Source organism: Solanum pennellii, chromosome 8 (genome assembly GCF_001406875.1).
Source record: "Solanum pennellii chromosome 8, SPENNV200".
In the NCBI taxonomy this organism is placed as follows: domain Eukaryota; kingdom Viridiplantae; phylum Streptophyta; class Magnoliopsida; order Solanales; family Solanaceae; genus Solanum; species Solanum pennellii.
Window position 1 is genome coordinate 45,760,102 of NC_028644.1, and position 23,942 is coordinate 45,784,043.

General features: G+C 32.2%; 1 long non-coding RNA gene across 1 annotated transcript; it reads right to left on the minus strand.

Annotated features, from left to right (window-relative positions):
* Positions 1 to 307: 307 nt before the first annotated feature.
* On the minus strand, positions 308 to 14,125 carry LOC107027919. Its single transcript, XR_001457779.2, has 4 exons — positions 13,946 to 14,125; positions 12,189 to 12,269; positions 11,440 to 11,529; positions 308 to 543 (listed from the first exon to the last, which is right to left on the minus strand). It is a non-coding gene; the product is annotated as an uncharacterized LOC107027919 (long non-coding RNA).
* Positions 14,126 to 23,942: the final 9,817 nt, after the last annotated feature.

The window sequence follows — 23,942 nt, forward strand, 5'->3', positions numbered from 1 at the left end:
CAAATTAAAAATAAATTTGGCGAGTATCGATTGAATAATAAAATCAACATTTCATTTTCAAAACAACTCTCATTAATTTTATCTCAAAAAATAAAGTTAAACAACTTTTTAGCCAATTGAGTTGGTTGTTGGATAACCGCATGTTAGCGGACGTCTTAGGTGCTTTTAAACCTTCCTAAAACGTTAATAGAAATCCCCGAACCCCTCAATCTGTTTTTAAATAATTTTCTCTGTTAAGTTATTTGAAAACAAAGGTTTTCTTAGTTTTCTCAAAATTAAGTGGTGACTCTCTAAAAATCAAAAACCCTCCAAAAACAAATGTTTTTCCTATTTCGGATCAAACACTCATGACAAGATCTTGCTGTTTACAATTGTATCCAGACTTGAAATTAAAGAACTCATCATACAAAATGTTTCTTTCAACATACATCCCTATTGAACCCGCTCCTCATTTTTTACTATCCTCCCATCACCATATGAATCGATTTTTCTTCTCGACCCATTCACCATAACAATCAATCCCTACAAATAATGATATTTTACCTGGAGAAAATAATTAAAAAAAACAATTACTCATTATGAAGAATAAGCATATATAGCAACATATGACTATTCTGTGGCGATATTTGAGTCATATGTTGCTACATATGACTGTTTTGTTGTGAAAAATAAAATCACATGTTGCTACATTTTTTAGTTATATAGTATGTAGCAACGTATGACTATTCTGTTGCGAGATGTAAGTCATATGTTGCTACATATGACTGTTCTGTTGTGAAAAATAAATAAACATGTTGATACATTTTTTAGTTATATCATATGTAGAAACATATGACTATTCTGTTGCGAGATGTAAGTCATATGTTGCTACATATGATATACCTAGAAAATGTAGCAGCATGTGATTTATTTTTCACAATAGAACAGTCATATGTAGGAACATATGACTTAAATCTCGCAACAGAATAGTCATACGTTGCTACATACTATATAACTAAAAAATGTAGCAACATGTGATTTATTTATCACAACAGAACAGTCATATGTAGCAACATATGACTATTCTGTTGCGAGATGTAAGTCATATGTTGCTACATATGATATACCTAGAAAATGTAGCAGCATGTGATTTATTTTTCACAATAGAACAGTCATATGTAGGAACATATGACTTAAATCTCGCAACAGAATAGTCATACGTTGCTACATACTATATAACTAAAAAATGTAGCAACATGTGATTTATTTATCACAACAGAACAGTCATATGTAGCAACATATGACTATTCTGTTGCGAGATGTAAGTCATATGTTGCTACATATGATATACCTAGAAAATGTAGCAGCATGTGATTTATTTTTCACAATAGAACAGTCATATGTAGGAACATATGACTTAAATCTCGCAACAGAATAGTCATACGTTGCTACATACTATATAACTAAAAAATGTAGCAACATGTGATTTATTTATCACAACAGAACAGTCATATGTAGCAACATATGACTATTCTGTTGCGAGATGTAAGTCATATGTTGCTACATATGATATACCTAGAAAATGTAGCAGCATGTGATTTATTTTTCACAATAGAACAGTCATATGTAGGAACATATGACTTAAATCTCGCAACAGAATAGTCATACGTTGCTACATACTATATAACTAAAAAATGTAGCAACATGTGATTTATTTATCACAACAGAACAGTCATATGTAGCAACATATGACTATTCTGTTGCGAGATGTAAGTCATATGTTGCTACATATGATATACCTAGAAAATGTAGCAGCATGTGATTTATTTTTCACAATAGAACAGTCATATGTAGGAACATATGACTTAAATCTCGCAACAGAATAGTCATACGTTGCTACATACTATATAACTAAAAAATGTAGCAACATGTGATTTATTTATCACAACAGAACAGTCATATGTAGCAACATATGACTATTCTGTTGCGAGATGTAAGTCATATGTTGCTACATATGATATACCTAGAAAATGTAGCAGCATGTGATTTATTTTTCACAATAGAACAGTCATATGTAGGAACATATGACTTAAATCTCGCAACAGAATAGTCATACGTTGCTACATACTATATAACTAAAAAATGTAGCAACATGTGATTTATTTATCACAACAGAACAGTCATATGTAGCAACATATGACTATTCTGTTGCGAGATGTAAGTCATATGTTGCTACATATGATATACCTAGAAAATGTAGCAGCATGTGATTTATTTTTCACAATAGAACAGTCATATGTAGGAACATATGACTTAAATCTCGCAACAGAATAGTCATACGTTGCTACATACTATATAACTAAAAAATGTAGCAACATGTGATTTATTTATCACAACAGAACAGTCATATGTAGCAACATATGACTATTCTGTTGCGAGATGTAAGTCATATGTTGCTACATATGATATACCTAGAAAATGTAGCAGCATGTGATTTATTTTTCACAATAGAACAGTCATATGTAGGAACATATGACTTAAATCTCGCAACAGAATAGTCATACGTTGCTACATACTATATAACTAAAAAATGTAGCAACATGTGATTTATTTATCACAACAGAACAGTCATATGTAGCAACATATGACTATTCTGTTGCGAGATGTAAGTCATATGTTGCTACATATGACTGTGCTGTTGTGAAAAATAAATAAACATGTTGATACATTTTTTAGTTATATCATATGTAGAAACATATGACTATTCTGTTGCGAGATTTAAGTCATATGTTCCTACATATGACTGTTCTATTGTGAAAAATAAATCACATGCTGCTACATTTTCTAGGTATATCATATGTAGCAACATATGACTATTCTGTTGCGAGATGTAAGTCATATGTTGCTACATATGACTGTTCTGTTGTGATAAATAAATCACATGTTGCTACATTTTTTAGTTATATCATATGAAGCAACATATGACTATTGTGTTGCGAGATGTAAGTCAAATGTTGCTACATATGACTATTCTGTTGTGAAAAATAAATCACATGCTGCTCCATTTTTTAGTTATATCATATGTAGCAACATATGACTATTTTGTTGCGAGATATAAGTCATATGTTGCTACATATGACTATTCTGTTGTGAAAAATAAATCACATGTTGCTACATTTTTTAGTTATATCATATGTAACAATATATGACTATTCTGTTGCGAGATTTAAGTCATATGTTGCTACATATGACTGTTCGGTTTGTGAAAAATAAATCAACATGTTGATACATTTTTTAGTTATATCATATGTATCAAGATATGACTATTCTGTTGCGAGATTAAGTCATATGTTGCTACATATGACTGTTCTGTTATAAAAATAAATCACATGTTGCTACATATGACTATTCTGTTGCGAGATGTAAGTCATATGTTGCTACACATGACTGTTCTGTTGTGAAAATAAATCACATGTTGCTACATATGACTATAATATGTTATAATAGTCATCTGTTTCAACATATATAACAATATGTTGGAAACGCGAATGCAAATTATTGAAAAAAATGTAGGTATCCAAATCAAATGATAATAATTGATTTTAAATAACTATTAATTGTACTTGCCAGAAACAATTGTGTATAACGCTTATGCAGTAATTCCAATTGAACAAAATGAAATTTGGTCCACCAGTTACAAATAAGGTAAAAAACTGATTTAAGAAGAAGAAAGCACAAGCACTACCAGTGAAGACCCGCAATGTACGAAAATAAGAAGAAGAAGAAGAAGAAGAAAAGAAGATGAAGAGAGCGGGAAGAAAGGAAAGCAAGCAAGCAAAGACGAGAGCAGAAGAAGAAGAGGAGGACGAATACAACGGCTGGAGGCGGGGGGAAAAAAGCTTTTATTTCCTTTTTTGGCTCAATATTTTCCCACCAAAATTGGTTAAATTAGCTTTGGTATAATCAATTTACCATTTTACCCCTCATTTAATCCCTACCAAAAGTTGGTTAAATTAGGTATTGTGAAATTACCCTTTTACCCTTCATTTAATTCAGTGGACCAAACTATCAACTTATAAACTTGATGGCAACTCCACAATCCTTAATCATTAAACACATAAGTGTCACCAACACCGAATATTTAAGACTTATGTCACCACCCATTTATTTTGAAACCTTAATGTCACTTTTATTTAAAAATCCCAACTTACCTGAGGTAGTAGCCATCGAGGTAACAAATTGAGAACAAGAAAAGACGAAGCGACAATAGACGTTTGAAGACGAAGATGTTGTTACAATTGGTGAAGGACGAAGTTCATAACCGTACTAAAAGCAAACAAAATTGTTGAGGAAGAGGAGAAAATAGAGCCTGGAAATGGAGGCGTTTGGCGGTGCTGCACATGGAAAGAGGCGTCAATGCTGATGCAGTGGGAAGATTATGTGAGCGTTGAATGTCTGAAATGCCCCTTCAATTCAATGTTACTTACGGGAAAGCACACGCGTTGACGGAGACGTGTGTGCTATTCCCCTTTCTTATATAGTAAATATAGTCACTTTTATTTTATATACTTAAGAAATAACTATACGTAAAAATTAATTTTATCAATACTATATTTAATTTTTTTAAAAGAGTTTTTCCAAAAAAATGTGAACACTTAAAAGAGAAAAGTAACTACAAGAGTAATAAGTAATGTTTTCTAAATTTAATTATAACATGGACAAATTGTTTTTAGTAAAATGATCAATTAATATAAAAAGAAATCAATATTTATAAGATTTTAAGGATCACCCTATTGCTTAGCGTAAAATTTATGATATTTAAATGATATTTATATGTGAGGTTTGTGGTTTGTCTCTATTTACTTGTCTATTTTTTTACAGAGGCGACTTAACATAATTTGAGATCTAAAGCAAAATTTTAATAAGAGGCCTAAAATAAAAATAAATTTATTTGTATTTATTTATTTTTATAAATTTTTAGAAGTAAATTATTACTTAATATCTTTTTCATAAATGATTTTTTTTTAAAAAAAAAGTAATTATTATTTTGAAGCAAAATTTTATCAATTTAACATTGAAAACATCATTTTTCTGAGACAACTATTATTTAAATCGAAAATATAGTTCTTTAAGTAATAAGTTGATAAATTTTAAATAAAGATATAAGAGTTAGAATCATAAAATCAGATTCAAAAAGTTGATAACTTGGTATATCCTACTTTAATATGAAAAGTTACAAGGAAATAAAAGAATAGTTGTAATTTACTTTGTTCTATACTTTTCGGCTATTTATTCACATTTTTTGATAAAATATTACTCTAACTATCAAAGATTTGAAGAGATAGAGTGCATAAAGATTTAAAAAAGATATAATGTGAGTGTTAGGAAAGATTTAAATTTTCTTTGCTAACACTCACATTATATCTTTTTTAAATCTTTATACATTCTACCTCTTCAAATCTTTGATAGTTAGAGTAATATTTTATCAAAAATATTAATAAATAACTGAAAAGTATAAAACAAAGTAAATTACAACTATTCTTTTATTTCCTTGTAAATTAGAACACACATATGTATACTTTTTTTCATAAAAAGTTATTTTTTTATTTTTCATGAAAAAAATAAGCATGGTTTTTTATTTATAAAAATTTGAGGCCCTTAATCTAACATATTAGCATAAAAATCATAAGGCAAGAGCCGACACTGATTTTTTATTCAATACACCTATTATAAATAAAATTATTGACTAAATAAAATTTATTATTTTACCTCTATTAATTAATAGAACTTCATAATCAAAAATAAAAAAATGAAAATTGAACGAATAAAAAGAAAGTAATAGAATTTGTAAGTTGTATAGGATGTGTGGTGTAGTGAGTGGTTATAGGCTGGCATAGAGTTTTTTACATTATGATTGAGATAGTAGGGAACAAGTGTTTGTTTTTGGAAGAAAAGATTCCTGTTTTCCCGACCACTAGTACCATTTGGCATGCATGTTAAGGCTCCCTCTTTTTTTTTTTAATATATTTTAATTTCTTCATTTTTATTTGCTTTATCAAACAGAATCCTATGACAATTCTTTTGTCATTCCCCATGTTTCACACATTTCAACTTCTCTTCTCTCAAATATATTTTTTTTAGAAAAAAAACTTATCTCATGCTAATTACTATTACTTCTACAATTATTAGAACTTTTGGTAAATTATTTAAGTTAGAAGAAAATGGTTGAGCTTTTATATATATATATATATATACTAGTGGAAAAGCCCGGGCTATTTTGTTACATATGGTAGGTAAATTTGTAGTGACAACTATTTGTATAATGCAAATTAACACTAAAAAGAAGGCTAAAATATAATGCAAATTAACATTAAAAAGAAGGCTAAAACACAATTGTAGTCACTTAAAATTTATTAAATATAAATTTATAAAAAATTTTGAATTATATTAAATTAATGAATATATTAGTCCAAATAAATAATATGAATTAATTTATTTAATTTAATTATTTAAATTTAGATAAATATGAATTAATTAAAGCCCGTTTCATAAAAGCCCATAAGATATTTCACTTAAATCTGATTGGCCGAAGGGAATCCTGTTCCAATCGCACCTCCTCTATTCTAAAACTATAAATAGGGGTCTCATAATTCAAAAAAGAGGACCAAGAATTCTAAATAAGAAACTAGAGAAAGTTCGTGGATTAAAAATCATAAATTTCTCTACAAGTTCAAGAATTCAAGTGTTCAATTTCAAGATTTGAAGAAGTCAAAATCACGTTCAAGAACGATCAAGATCAAGACCACCGAATTCAAGATCAAGTTCCAAGACCTTGAATTCCACTAGAAAGTCAAGATCAAGATAGAGTTCAAGTCAAGATCAAGATATTAAATATAAATTTATAAAATTGTTTGGATTATATTAAATTAATGTATATATCAGTCCAAATAAATATTATGGATTAATATAATTGATTTAATTATTTAAATTCAGATACATACGAATTTAATTAAAGCCCGCTACATAAAGCCCATAAGATATTTCACTTAAATCTGATTGGCCGAAGGGAGTTCCGTTCCAATCGCAACTCCTCTATTCTAAAACTATAAATAGGGGTGTCATAATTCAGAAAGGAGAACCAAGAACTTTAAAAAGAAGCTAGAGAAAGCTCGTAGATCAAAAGTTGCAGATTTCTCTACAAGTTCAAGAATTCAAGCATTCAAGTTTCAAAAACGATCAAGATCATGAACAATAAAGATCAAGAACGATCAAGATCAAGACTACCAGATTCAATATCATGCTCGAAGCCCTTGGATTCAACTAGAAGTCAAGATCAAAATAAAGTTCAAGTTCAAGATCAAGATAAAGTTCAACATAAAGTTCAAGTCCAAGTTCAAGTTCAAGTCCAAGATCAAGATCAAGATAGAGATTAAGATCAAGATAAATCCCAAGTTCAAGATCAAGCTTTGAAGCCCTTGAATTATATTTGAAAAGACGAATTCAGAAAAATCATAGAGATTGTAACACTCGCACATGAAATAATAAATCAATTGTTGCTATAATTTTCCATTCGTGATTATTGTTTTCTCGACGTGAATTTAATCGTCTCCAAATTCTGGCACGCCCAGTGGGACAATCTCTGCCTCTCATCTCAACTTTTCAATCATCCAAGAATATCAAAATGTCTTCCACCATAGAAGGACAACTAGAAAGCTTAACGAAAGCAATTGAAGACTTGACAAAGTGCGCGCACGAACAAGTTGCTAAACTTTTCAAGCTAACAAATAAGATGGATAACATGATTGAAAAAAGATCAAATCAATCACCTTTGAAGCTTTCTAAAATTCAAGACGAAGTAGAGTCATGCGTAAACAAACAAAGATAAAAAAGATTCATATCTCAACTGAAGGTTTGATTCCAATTGATCAATTAAAGAACTTTATCGTAAAGGCCATCGAAGAAAAATCTGGGTCTTCATTCAAATTTTCTCCAATATACGCAAAGCCATATACACAAAAGATTGATAACTTGAAAATGTCTGAGGGTTATCAACCTCCTAAGCTTCAACAATTTGATGGAAAAGGAAATCCCAAACAACATATAGCACACTCTATTGAGACTTGCAATGCTGTTGGGACGTATGATGATTATCTTGTTAAAGAGTTCGTTCGATCACTCAGAGAAAATGCCTTTGATTGGTACACAGATCTTGAACCTAATTCTATAGATAGTTGGGAGCGATTAGAGCAAGAGTTCCTTAATTTTTTCTATAGCACGAGACGTGTCGTTAGTATGATGGAACTTACAAAGGCTCGTCAACGTAAAGATGAGTCAATTGTTTACTTTATCAATCGCTGGAGAAGTCTAAGCCTCAACTGCAAAGATCGCCTTAGTGAAATTTCTAGTATTGAAATATGCATGCAAGGTATGCACTTGACATGGAATTAAGCATGACTTTAAGAGAAGATCAACAATCTCCTGTTTATGAACCTCATGAAGATGAAGATATAGAAGAACTTCAAAATGGGGCAAAGTCTGCATCTGAAGATGACTTTGAAGAGTCAATGTATATCTAGACGCTCCTTAACGCGTGAGCTTAAACTGCAAGTTAAAATGCTCCTTGAAACACGAGCTTAAATTGTATGTCACTTGAATCTTCAAGTTGAAATACTCCTTGAAACATGAGCTTAAACTGTATGTCGCTAAAATCTTAAAGTTTGACTTAAATCTTCAAGTTGAAATGCTCCTTGAAACACGAGCTTAAACGGTATATCACTTAAATCTTCAAGTTGAAATGTTCCTTAACGCTAGAGATTAAACTGCAAGTTACAATGCTCCTTGAAACACAAGCTTAAACTGTATGACTTAAATCTTCAAGTTGAAATGCTCCTTGAAACACGAGCTTAAACTTTATGTCGCTTAAATCTTAAAGTTTGAATTAATCTTCAAGTTGAAATGCTCCTTGAAACACGAGCTTAAACTATATATCACTTAAATCTTCAACTTGAAATGCTCCATTGAAACACGAGCTTAAATTGTATGGCACTTAAATATTAAAATTTGATTTAAATCTTCAAGTTGAAATGCTCCTTGAAACACGAGCATAAACTGCATGTCACTTAACTCTTCAAGTTTGAGTTAAATTTTCAAGTTGAAATGCTCCTTGAAATACGAGCTTAAATTGTATGCCACTTAAATCTTCAAGTTAGAGTTAAATCTTCAAGTTGAAATGCTCCTTGAAACATGAGCTTAAATTGTATGTCACTTAAATCTTCAAGTTTGAGTTAAATCTTCAAGTTGAAATGCTCCTTGAAACACGAGCTTAAACTGTATGTCCCTTAAATCTTCAATTTTGAGTTAAATCATTGAGTTAAAATACTCCTTGAGACACGAGTATAAACTGTGTATGGCACAACAAAGAAATCACTCACTCCTCTAAAACTGCGTTGTGACTTGATCCTCTTCATCGAGGTACGTAGGCAGTTAGAACCATATTCTAAGTTCAGTTGCATGTGTGTCAAAAAACCAAATGTTACCACTTTGTCTATTACATGAGTTAAAACTATGAGTAAGCTTTTGTAAAACTTCGGACTTCCACCAAATGGTGATGAAGTTTTAAAATCTCCAAGTATACAAGTTGAAAGTCTTCAAATTCTTCAAGCCTAGTATTTGAAATATAAAATATCTCGACAAAACTTGAAGAAGGGGGCATTTGTAGTCACTTAAAATTTATTAAATATATATTTAGAAAGTTGTTCGGATTATATTAAATTAATGAATATATTAGTCCAAATAAATATTATGGATTAATATAATTGATTTAATTATTTAAATCAAGATAAATATGAATTTAATTAAAGCCCGCTCCATAAAAGCCCATATGATATTTCACTAAATCTTATTGGCCGAAGGGAGTCCTGTTCCAATCGCAACTCCTCTATTCTAAAACTATAAATAGGGGTCTAATAATTCAGAAAAGAGGACCAAGAATTCTAAACAAGAAGCTAGAGAACAAGTTCAACAATTCAAGAATTCAAGTGTTCAATTTCAAGATTTGAAGAAGTCAAAATCACGTTCAAGAACGACCAAGATCAAGACCATCGAATTCAAGATCAAGCTCCAAGCCCTTGAATTCAACTAGAAAGTCAAGATCAAGATAAAGTTCAAGTCAAGATCAAGATATTAAATATAACTTTATAAAGTTGTTTGATTATATTAAATTAATGAATATATTAGTCCAAATAAATATTATGGATTAATATAATTGATTTAATTATTTAAATTCATATAAATACGAATTTAATTAAAGCCCGCTCCATAAAACCCATATGATATTTCACTTAAATCTTGTTGGACGAAGGGAGTCCTATTCCAATCGCAACTCCTCTATTTTATAACTATAAATAGGGGTATCATAATTCGGAAAAGACAACCAAGAATTTTAACAAGAAACTAAAGAAAGCTCGTAGATCAAAAGCTGCAGATTTCTCTACAAGTTCAAGAATTCAAGCATTCAAGTTTCAAGAACGATAAAGATCAAGAATGATCTAGATCAAGACTATCAGATTCAAGATCAAGCTCGAAGCTCTTGGATTCAACTAGAAGTCAATATCAAGATAAAGTTCAAGATCAAGACAATGTTCAATATAAAGTTCAAGTTCAACTTCAAGTCCAAGATCAAGATCAAGATCAAGATAGAGACTAAGATCAAGATAAATCTCAAGTTCAAGATCAAGCTTTGAAGCCCTTGAATTATATTTGAAAAAACGAATTCAGAGGAATCATAGAGATTGTAACACTCGCACTTGAGATAATAAATCGATTGATGGTATAAACTTCCATTCGTGATTATTATTTTTTCGAGGTGAATTTTATCAATCTCACCCCTGATGTAGCTAGAAGGATGTAATATTAATTGTGTCCATCAAATTAACACCCTGTTTTCCAGGCATGTGCTGCAATAAGATGCTAAAGAAAACAGAAAGATAGCTAATTAACGTAATCTTGGCTCTGAGATAGCTTCTTTTGTAGCCTTTAACTCCTTCCGTCTTTTCAAAAATGACACAAACATAATGTAACTATAATACTTTTAACAGAAAAGAGCTAAAATAACCTTGAAGTACTAGAAATGGTACAAAACTACCCTCTATCCACCTATTGGCTCCAAAATATCTTTGTCATCCATCTTTGGGTTCAAAATTGACCACTTATTTAACAGTTTTGATTTAAATTATTTAAATATTTTTTAAAAATACGTGGCGCTCAACTATTTGTTATAATTTAACTTATTAATATAATTTATAAATCAATCCACTACCCACCCATTACTAATTAAACCCCACCAAAAAAATTTAGGCCCCTTTACCGTATTTTTAATAGAACTTCTAGTCACTTAGAAAATGAAAAAAAAAAATTTTGCTTGATTTTCAAATCAAAAGATTTTGTATTTAAAGGACATACCATATAATACGCGTAAGAGATCAAATGTACTCCGTTGTTTGTTGATTGATGCATGTTGGCAGGTGGGTGTGTCGAAGTTGGTTCAATCTTCTGCAGGAAGAATTTGATGTAAAAGGGAACATCAATCATACGATTCATATAGTATTTTTTCAATTCTACACTCTAAGTTCTATGATCAACTTAATAGTTATTTTTCCTGGATGGTGCCTGTAATTGTGAAGACTTTTACTCTCCTCTTGCAGCTACAAAATGATCTATTATATTGCGTAAAGGCTGATGCTGATAATGAAAATACACAGACAACAAACATATGGATTCCTTGAGGCTTGAAACACGAAGTCTGAGCCTTATTATTCATCTAGCTAATAAGTATGATAATGCACTTTTACAACTATGACAATGAAACAGGAATAAGTTTGCTTATCTAGAATCATCATGTAGAACTGAACTTAAACTATGAAACAAAAAAGGTTTGCCGATCCAATTTTTTTTATAGAAAAATGAGATTAGGAAACTTCATAGGGACTACATATAGTCATAATCATGGTAAACTAAACTTAAATGTGTCTAGTAAGCTTTGTAGCAGGAAATAAACATATAGAGGATATTACCTGGCAATTGTGTGTTCGAGTAGATAGCCATTATATTTACGGTTAAAAAAAATAATACACATATGTGATCGTTGATTATAACAGTTTCTAATCAGATATCGTAAAGCGTGATACAGTTCAATAAAGTTATGAGAATACCTGCTGTGTGAGCCCCAACTTTTTATTTCGTGCAAGTTATTGTGATGATATGTCAGTTGATCGTCTTCTAAAGGGAAAGCACTGTAGAAGACGTTAGGTTATGGTGGATCTAAAAAGTCTTTGATAAGGTAGAATCATAGCAAACGTATAATCATAATTTTATCAATTTGATTTAAGAGGCTTACCTTTTTCAAAAACTTCACAAGGTTAAACAATTTATTTTTCCTTTAGAGGCACATTTGTTGGCATAACAATCTCACATCCAGTAAATTCTTAAAAATATGTGCAAGCATGATTAAAGGGGCATACTCAGCACACCCGGAAAGTCGAACCAAAATACATAGGTAAGGGAAAATGTAAGTAATTAGTTTTATGTTCTAACCTTTGTGAAATAGAGGAATAAAAGCATTCAACATTAAGATTATCCTTAGTAGCACATGGTGATTTAATAGCTATTAGAGAGTTTGAATTTGCAAGAAGACGCCTAGTTGTTGCCTCTCTATTTTTAAGGCGTCGTTGCAGCAAAAGCATATTCCTTTAAATTAATGGCACATCACGATATATTTCACATCGTTTGGTAATTCTTTTCATAAGCCTCTTTCGGTGCGGAAATGTTTTCTTCTATGTTTAGGATTCATTGCTAAAAAAATTTGGTGTACAAAAGAGTTAGAACACCAATTAGTTCAGCAATCGTCATGGAAGATAAATATAACCGGAAGCAACTACGCTAACCTACGAACAAATATTTCTATGTGATCTTATAGGGTTCTATTATAAGAAAGTGGAAGGGGAACTTTACACTTCACATACTTCAGTTGCAGGTAAAATGAGTGAAGTTATCTTCGGCAATCGCTTTGTTCTATATTCTGCTATGTTTGCTTTCCTATTGAAATTCATATTTTTTGTAACTGGTAAGGTCTGCAAGTTCTACTTATCAGTATTGTTATTGTTGTAGTGAGCATATTTTGTTCAATTTACTTGTGAGGGTAATTCATTTTTGAATAGTCAATACACATGGAAGGCATGGACCTTGTTCCTTAATGTGTTATTGATGCACTAAGTGCATAAAAAAATACAGAAAGAAGTTGTATATAGCCGGACCAGGCAGAGAATGAGTAAGCATCTCCAAAACTTTTGGAACACTATCCCTCTTCGCTTTTTTTGGTCATTACAGAAAGAAAGAAACAATATGTATTTTGAAACAAATACTCACCAATACACTCTATCATATTTGGAGCATTACATATAATTCTTGGTGTAACCTCAAGATTGTGCGATGTAAATATTTTTACTACTTCATGGATTCGCTTTAATAATCACCAACTTTAAGGTTATCCTACTTACATATGTAGGTAAGATAAGAAGTGCAGTAGATTGATTGTAGCTAAATGGGATAAGTTCTATCTTTATTTATTTAAAAAGTTGATCAAAATTGAGAGTCAAAATTCATGTTTATCAAATAAGATAACTTGGGCACATCATCAAACAACTTGAGTGCATATTCAAGATGGTTTAATTTTGCAGGCCAATGTATCCACCTTAAATTTTCAACAGAACGATTTGGTGATGCACTAATTCTAACATGCAAGTCAAAATTTCAGAAAGAAATAATCATAAACACAAACAATTACATCCACTTTTGGAGCTTCTCGCATATTAGGATTATCAGTAGAGCAAGACTAAAAAAACCAATCAACTTTTGGTACAATTACCAGAGATAGACGTGTAGAGTATAAGGAAAATTGAAGAGAACATACCTTTGATTTGAAGCTGAACAGAAGCAGGAGAGAACAGAGATCACTGAAAACCTTGTAAATAATTTTTTTCCTAATTTGAAGTGGTACACGTATTTGCCGGAGGAAATTTTAACTACACATGTTGAAAGAGCTGCTTTGGTTTTTGTGGAATCAAACTATACGAAAGATGAATTAATATGAATATTTGGTAGGAAGATAACTAGTACAAAATAAAAGTCAAATATAGAATCTTGGTAGGTGAAGTTTAGGCAAACCATAAAATGGTTTAATATTCTTAACCTTGACATTTTTGACACATAGTGATGTCATGGATGACATCAATAGGATTAATTTATTCCTATAAATAGGTAGCTCTAAATTCATTTTCAAATCATCCTCTAACTTGTCTTCTCACCTTCTAAGGCATTTGTGTTCTGTCTCTTGTAGTAATTCACTTCTATTCTTTGTCGATTGAAATAAATATTGGTGCAGTTGTTCTTTGGTGGACGTGGGAGCATTTTCATCAGAACCACGTTAAATATTATTGTTCTTCCTTGTTCTTTAATTTCACGTTTCCGCTAACAATTGATATCAGAGCCAAGGTTCTGTCTGAGTATGCTCTATAGTTGCAGCACAGTCTGAACATCCACATCAGAAAAGAATTACTTTGGTTTTCTGTAGTTCCAAATACATTGTAGTAGAAAAGGAAGAACAAGTAAAGATGAGTTCCATGAAATTTGAAATTGATAGATTTAGTGGTCGCAACAACTTCAATATTTGGAAAATCCAGATGATGGCGTTACTATGGAGGGAAGGTTCAATCCATGCTAGTGACAGAAAGTATCCCGATAAGATATCGAATTTCGAAAAGGAAAAGATTGAAGCAATACATTGAGTGCAATCCAACTATCCCTTACACTTAACGTACTTTGTGAACTGAGTACAAGTACCGAAGAGACGGCCAAAGAGTTATGGGAAAAGCTAGAAGGGCTTTACCAGGACCAGTCAGTGACAACAAGGATAATATTACAATACTGTCTTCATACATTTAAGATGGATTCAGGTACTTTGTTGCAAGACCATCTAGATGCGTTCAATAAACTTGTGATGGACTTACAAATTGCTGGAATTGAAAAGGACGAGGAGACGCTTGCATGTTCTTTGCTATTTCCATTGACTTCAAAATATCGTGATATTGAAAATTCAATGAAGTATATCAAACAACCTATCAAACTTGAGCAAGTGCGACAAGCAGTTAACTCTTGTGATGTGAGGATGAATTTTGAAGGAGACAAAATAGACGAAGCTAGTGGACTCTTTGTAAGAGGTCGTACTAGCCAATAGGGAAGGAGAAAATCAAAGTACAAATCAAAGTCTCGTGTGAACAAAAAAAATGCGGAGTTTTGGGGCTGTCACAAGCAGGGACACTTTGAACGAGATTGCCCTATGTTGAAGTCCAATGAAAAGGCAAGTGCATCCATTGTTGAGCAAGTACATGACAATAATGACGATTATATACTAACACATCATGCAATGGTGGAGTCTATGAAGAACAAATGGGTCTTAAACTCTGATTGCATATGACATTCCGAAGAGATTGGTTCAGTAGCTATGAAACAAGTGGAGGAACCGTACTAATGGGCAATAATGCAACTTGTAAAATAGTTGGCATTGGTTTAGTTCGTGTTCACTGCCATGATGGAATCGTGAGGACTATTACAAAAGTCCATAATGTTCCTGATTTGAATAAGAATTTGATCTCCCTGGGTACGTTGTATAAACAAGGCTATAAGTATAAAGGCCAAGTTGGAGGATGACCTCTACACACTTGTGGGAAGCACCACTATTGACTTTGTAAATACATCTACATTGCAATTATCTAATGATGAAAAGGCAAAACTATGACACATGAGACTAGGCCATATGAGCGCGCGAGCATTGGAGATGTTGAGCAACCGCAACCTTTTGAATGGTGAGAAGATCACTTGAATTTTGTGAGAGGGAAGCAGAAAAAGGTCAGCTTCGGCAAAGGCAAAGACAAGATGGGAGGGGTTCTAGACTACATCCATTCATATTTATGGGGTCCCTCTAAGCTTCCATCGAAGGGAGGAAAGAGGTATATTCTCACATTCATTAATTATTTTTCACGAAAGGTTTGGGTGCGTTTCCTGAAGACAAAAGGTGTTGCTTTTGAAGCATTTAAAGAGTGGAAGATTTTGGTTGAAAATCAAATGGAGAGGAAACTCAAGTATCTTCGCACAGACAATGGTTTAGAGCTTTATGGTGAAGAGTTCAATGATTTCTGCAAGGTTCATGGGATCGCAAGGCATAAGACGGTCAGGCACACACCACAGCAGAATGAAGTTGCCGAGAGAATGAAGAGAACTCTTCTTGAGAAGGCTCTTTGTATGCTCTTACAAGCCAAGATTTCCAAAGTATTTTGTCCTGAAGCAGTTCATTCTGCTTCTCATATTGTCAATCGGTCTCCCACATCAGTAATTGACTTTAAGACTCCGAATGAGGTCTGGTCAGGTGAACCCTCTAACTATTCATACCTCCGAATATTTGGGTGTCCAGCTTATTATCATGTTAATGAAGGAAAGCTTGAACAAAGGGCTAAAAAGGAAAAATTCGTAGGATATGTAGAGTGAGAAAAAGGGTACAAACTTTGGTGTTTGTCTTTACTCAAATTTGTAGTTACTAGAGATGTTACCTTTTATGAATCCTCTATACTTGATCCTCATAAAGTTTATGTGGAGTTAGCAAGAGACGAGTGGAGCCACCGGTGCAACTTACCAAGGAACGGGATCAAGAGACTCAAATTGATGAGTCAAAAGATGCAGATCTTAACGAACTTGCTGCCAATGAACCATACACAATTGCAAAGGGAAAGGACAAAAGGCTAATACGAAAACCGGAACGTCTTATAGAGCAAGCGAATCTGATTGCACATGCGTTCATAGCAGCAGAAGAAGAAATTAAGGATCTCGAGTCCTCTTCGTATGTTGAAGCAACTTCTTGCAAAGATGCTGCACAACTGCAGTTAGCCATGATTGAAGAGATGGAGTCTCTTCAAAAAAATGAGACATGGGTCTTAATTAAAAGGCCAAAGGGGATGAGGACAGTTGGATGCAAATGGGTCTAAAAGAAAGAAGGTATTTCAGAAGTGAAAGATGTTAGGTTCAAGGCGAGATTGATTGCAAAGGGTTTCAGCGAGAAGGAGGGAATTGACTACAATTATATCTTCTCTCCAGTCGTGAAACATAGCTCAATTCGCGTGCTACTAGCATTGGTTGCACAATTTGATTTAGAGCTTCAACAGCTTGATGTCAAAACTGCTTTCTTACATGGAGATCTAGAAGAGACAATCTATATGGATCAGCCTGAATGTTTCCTAGCTAAAGGAAAAGAAGATCATGTATGCCAACTTAAGAAGTCTTTGTATGGTTTGAAGCAATCCCCTAGACAATGGTACAAGAGGTTTGATATATTCATGACTAAACATGGATTTTTGAGGAGCGCATTTGATAGTTGTGTGTATCACAAGAAGATGTCTGGTAACTCTATGATTTATTTATTATTGTATGTTGATGATATGCTAATTGCTGCTAACAACATCACATAGATAAATATTTGAAGAAACTGTTGAGCAAGGAATTTGACATGAAAGATTTGGGAGTTACAAAGAAAATCCTTGGAATGGATATTTTAAGAGAAAATGGTGTTGTACATCTTTCTAAGAAGAGGTACATCGAAATAGTTCTTGAAAGATTCAATATGCATATGAGCAAGCCTGTAAGTACACCGTTAGCTTCTCATTTCAAGCTTTCAGAGTTACAAAATCCTCAGTCTATGGATGAGGTGAAGCATATGTCAAAGGTTCCTTATGCGAGTGCAATTGGTAGCATAATGCATGTTATGGTGTGCACACGTCCAGATATTGTTCAATTTGTAAGTGTGGTAAGTAGGTACATGGCCGATCCAGGAAAAAGGCACTGGGAAGCTGTCAAGTGGATATTGAGATATCTGAAAGGAGCTCCTTATGTTGGCCTAACCTTCCGAAAAAGTGAGGTATTTCAATTCTCGATTATGTAGATTATGACTATGCAGGGGATCTTGATCGAAGGAGGTCTACAACAATGACAGAATATATGGCAGAAACAGAGGCAGTGAAAGAAGCTATCTGGTTGAAAGGTTTGGTGGCATAATTAAGTTCGGTTCAGCAGGAATCAATTCATAGATGTAATAGTCAAAATGCTATTCATTTGATTAAAAATCAAAGATTTCATGAGCACATCAAACACATTGATGTCAGATTTCATTTTATTCGAGATTTCGTAGAAGAGGGAGCTATTAAGGTTTAGAAGGTTATCATAGGTGAGAACGCTGCAGACATGTTGACAAAAATAGTCCCGCTTGCCAAGTTTGCACACTGCAAGAACTTCGCGGGAGTATACATCAATTGATGCAACTCTAAGAGAACAACTGCTAGGTGGAGCTGGTATGTTCAACAAAGGTTTGATTCTTCTTGTTTCTTACAATGGCATTGCCCAGTAAGCTTAGAAGTTTTGGCCAGAGTTGTTTATACGCATGCTTGGAACACAAACCAAGGTGGAGATTGCAAGAGTTGGTTTGGTTCTTGTGGAATCAAACTAAATGAAAGATGAATTAACATTAATATTTTGTAGGAAGATAATTAGTACAAAATAAAAGTCAAAGATCATATCTTGGTAGGTGAAATTTAAGCAAACTATAAAATGGTTTCACATTCTTAACCTTGACATTTTTGACACATAGTGATATCATGGATGATATCAATAGGGTGAATTTATTCCTATAAATAGGTAGCTCTTAAATCATTTTCAAATCATCCTTTGACTTTACTTTTCACCTTCTAAGGCATTTGTGTTCTCTCTCTTGTAGTATTTCACTTGTATTCTTTGTAGAGTAAAATAAATATTTGTGCAGTTGTTCTTTGGTGGACGTAGGATCATTTCGATCCGAACCACGTTGAATATTGTTGTTCTTCCTTATTCTTTAGTTTCACGTTTCCGCTAACACGTGTTAATGATATTGAAAGGGAACGAAACTTAGCACAAAAATAAGTCCATAGTTTTAGTATAAATTAAATAACTTTTTTGGACAACTTATTAAAGTTGTTTTGGTACATCAAACTCCCATTTCAATATATATATATATATACACATACACACTAGCTAAGAACGGGCAAAACATTTATCATTTTAATGTGGTGAATGCTTTGCAACATAAGGCAAAGTTGCAGAAAAGAAAGCATAAACTCACAACTACCTTAATGTAAAAGTACATTAAATAAGTACATAATCTACATTGGAGAGTGCCTTCAAAGGTAACAAATTGTGAATCCAAAACAAAATACATTAATAGTCCCCATAAAAATTGAACTTATCCAAGCAGATTTTACAAAATACTTCATTTTTCATCTTTTAAACAAAAGGTAGAAACTGATAATAAGTGAAAGCAGAAGCAACAGACAGTTGCAACCGGAGAAGTACAGAGTCGTACACAGCCGAAGTAGTTAGAGTCAGACACACTTGCTACCATGCACTTTCTGTAGATATAAATCAGATGCTGACCTAGTCGCTCTTCTCTAAAGATCAAACATGAAACAAAATTAAGGTGATGTAATCAAAAGAAGAAAACATAGAGACGCTTACTGTCGTTGAATGTCTTATCTCATGCGTGTTTTGTTTCTGGAAAATACCAATTGAAGTGGTAGGTATCGAGAAGAATCAGCTGCATTATGTGCCCTAGCTGATAAATAAATCAATTCGTAGTGAAGTGATATCATATATCTTGACCTCAACAACAACAGAACAGAGTAACTCGTAAAAGTAAAGAGTGGGAAACAATCTACATAAAGTACAAACCGTAATGATTCTTGTGCTATTAGTTCTTAGCATCAAACATGGGTTTATGTTCTTCTTTTATATATGTTAATGTAGATATGGTAGAAAACAAAGAGGACAGTAGTTAAGCAAAGTATTAAATTCGGATACATTTTTTGACATTTGACAGTTTAAGTAAAGCTTCTAAATCTGCTTTATTTTTCACTATTAAGGAGTTGAGAATTAAATAATAAAATTCCATCATATATAGTCATGTTTTAAAGTTCTTTTAGTAAGAACAAACTACTATCTCATCCTTCGCATCATCTGGTAAATTGCCTAAGCATTTACTTTAACAATGTTTTGGGCAAGACATAATTGAATCAAGTAATAATTTAAATTATGTGGTAAATGCTATGCTGACCCTCAAAAATCTAAACGGAGGAAACTTTAATATACAAATGTTTCATCTGTCTCAATATCGTAGAATTTGTGATACATTTATTTCTTCATTATCTAGTGGAAACAAACTATGAGATATGTTCATTTCAACTGTAGGCACTAAGTGGACTCTCCCCTCGAGTGTAAAAGAAGCACTGGAAAATTGAAGTCTTAGAGAAGTTGATATCAAAAAAAGTTGTCACATGATTTCATCATGTATTTATTTAGTGTATGAAACGAAAGAAATTTCAGATGTTTTGATGGTATCTCAATTCCAATTAGCAGTATGACATTGTTTTGCCTTCTTAACATCTTCCGTTGGAGCAATTTATCCCTAGAAAATGATATATACCCCTTCTAGATTTCATTAGCTCGCTCGATAATACTTAAGACTATTCTTTGCTTGTGGCTAATTTCCTGATTAGATATGTGTTATTGTTCATAGGAGATAACCATGCTTGTGTGCGTACATTATTGTTCATAGGAGTTAACCATGCTTGTGTGCGTACAATTTGCACCTCCATGATTCCTTTCAAATACAACATGTTTCTACATGAAAAAAAAACATGCAAATCACCTTTGGATTTATCATATAGCAGGCTCCGAAACTCTTAACACATCTTTATTTGAAAATGCTATAAAGAAAGGGAAAACAGAAAAAAATAACACCGAACAGGAGGAAGATAAGTTATTACCATTATCCTGAAAACTTTAAAAGGGATTACTTTTTAGTAACAAAAAATTTAAAGAAAAAATCAGAATTCTCCCGAGGTTTTAACCAAACTAAGTCATTATATAAAGTCATTCACCAAAATAATATGTTTTTCTAAAATTTTACAAAACTAGTATAAACGTATTCCACAGTAACGTTTTAGGATATATTTTATTTTTTAAAAGTTAATGGCGTCAGATTGATATACGTTACTCACAGTAACATTTTACTCCTAAAACGTTACTCTTAGTAACGTTTTAGGAGTAAAACGTTACTGAAAATATCAACCTAATGTTGTTAGTTTTTTTTTTAAAAAATATACCCTAAAACGTTAGCATGAAATACGTTTATACTAGTTTTGTAAAATTTTAGAAAAATGTATTACTTTGGTAAATTGTTTTATATAATGGCTTAGTTTGGTTAAAAATTCGAATTCTCTCCGCATTTACAAATGACAGAGAAGAATAAAGAAATATATATAAAAGTAAACGATTGGAAAACTGTTACCAAATCTCACTCAAGGTTTAGACAAGAGAATCAAGCGGAACCACAGAGGAATCATCAATTAATATAACTTGTTGACCTCCTAAAGACAATTGGAAACAAAATATAATTAATGTCTTGAAAATATTTTCTTGTTTGCAGGGTAGTATAAACGTATTAGAGAAGATTTTAAGAAGACGAAACTTATACTTCAGAGTTACTTCCACCCATATGCTCTTTCCTCTATGTTATTGCTACATTTTTATAAGTAACATTTAAAAGGAGCGAAAACACAATCAAGGTCCTGCAACCAAAGTAATCTGATAACAAGATACATGAAAACAATAATAATGAGGCTGTCATTTCAAAGGTTAAAGGTAAACTAGTGGACATATCATATTCATTATGAACTTAAATGACTAATTTTTAGTTTTTCTCATGTACATCATATATCAAATTAACTTGGAGTATTTAAGAAACAAAACATACAGAGGAGGCAACTTCTTAATGAGCTCTTAGACTTGAAAGGTTAGTGAGTTTTTCATTCAGGCTATAAAATGCAGGATACAAAGACCATTAAGTTAATTGCTACATATTATGATACTTATTAGTATGATAATTTCACATCACATTTTTATTAAAATGTAAGTTTTATACACTAATCATGTAGACTACCTCATTGCTTAGCTTCACTCAGGGAAATTCACTATCTCATGTTAATAACTGCACAGGGCCTTTTTATTCTCCATTTCACCTTCAATTGGAATTTTGGTTTTGACGATTCCGATTGGGGGATATTGCTCAAAATCAAAACGCTCAGTTAACGGTTATTTTCTCACTGTTAGAGTATCACCCATTTCATGAAAAAAAGAAAACAATTCCTCAACTTTGATTACTTCAGCATCTTCAAGCTTTGATTTTTGAATAGAGAACGAAGTTGAAGGAAGGAAAAAAAAGGGAAGGAGAAAAAGTGTTCAATATTTAGGTTTAGATGCAGTACACGTGTTCTATACATAGAAAAAGCAGTACACGTGGTTTACAATATAATTGTACACGTGCTTTAATTGGAAAGAATAGAACTGTACAATTTAAAATGCTTTCTGTACGAATTCTTTTATGTTGTGTTCGTCGTCCATTGTTGTTTATCCCTTTTGTTTGGGCCGGTAGCTAAAAGAAAGTCCTCGCTTTCTCTTGAACAAGGGAAGGGCTTCCTTTTTTCTTTTTAGTCTTTTCTTGCAATGAACCGAAAGGTGAGAGGCAGGGCTCGGTCTCAAGGTTGAATTTAAAGTCGCTATTAAATAGAAATGACACTTTGAGAGGACGAATAGTGCAATAAATAGTTGTACTTTAAGTAATGCAAGTTATATCGTATGTGGGCCTACTTCATTATACAAGTAGAGGTTTATGACATATGTTTTTCTTTTCTAGATAACATGTGTTTCATTTGTTACTTTTCGGAGACACATGTATGGCCACATTTGTTCATCATCTTTATCAATTTTTCTTAGATGAATTAAAAGCAACTTTCGAAAGATTTTATGGCATGATAAAATTGCTCTTCCATGCTTTAAAATTTAACTTTTTTTCTTGATATTTATTTTATATGCCTGTAATTATGCTATATGGATCATTAATTTTGATTGTAAAAACATTTTTTATTGCCTAACTGCATCATGTTGAAAGAGAAATTCACGTGATTATGTATTTGTGCTTTACTTGAATTTTTTAAAATTGTGATTTTTTCAGGCACATGAATGCATGGTCAGACATCTACTTTGTATTATACTTTCCTGTTGGATATTCTATTAGCATGTTATTAAGTGCATGCTTTTCACACTAACACACTTATATTGTTTGATAATATGTCTGAAAGAACTGGACACTATTAATTCTTCCTAATTTTTTCTTTTTTCCATCTTCATCTTCCGACATTTTGTTCTGCTCTTTCTCTCTTCTTGGTTCATTTATGTCACTTTGCATCTATGAAATAGTTTCTTGTATGTAATTGTTTAATTTGTGCTTTTGTAAAAAAATTTATGGTTTTAAACCCAAGATTCAAAATTAAGTTTTTGAGAATTCATTCAATATGTCATTTGGACTAAACCTATTGAAAGTTATCTAAATGCAAAACTTTTTCGAGTTCAATGAGAATAAACAAGTCAGAATTTGAAGTTACTTGACGGTATTGTTGCAACTCTATTGCTTAGTGAGGAATGAGCTTTTCACTTCTTGAAAATAATATAGGCTTTCTTTTTCATTTTAGAGACACTATAGAACCTTGGTTAAGCTGATTGGAACAACTCGATATAGCTTTAACAATTATCTTTGTATCTTCTCCTTTGACACATTTACAAAATAAATTACGCATGATTCTGTATTTCAGATAGGAATATAATTCCTCTGTTCTTATATGTTATTGAAGCTCAACATTGTTTAGTTTTCGAGCACCAAGTTCTGAGACATTAATGTTCTCTTTTTCACTTGATCTTGCAGTTCTACTTTACACGTTAAAGTG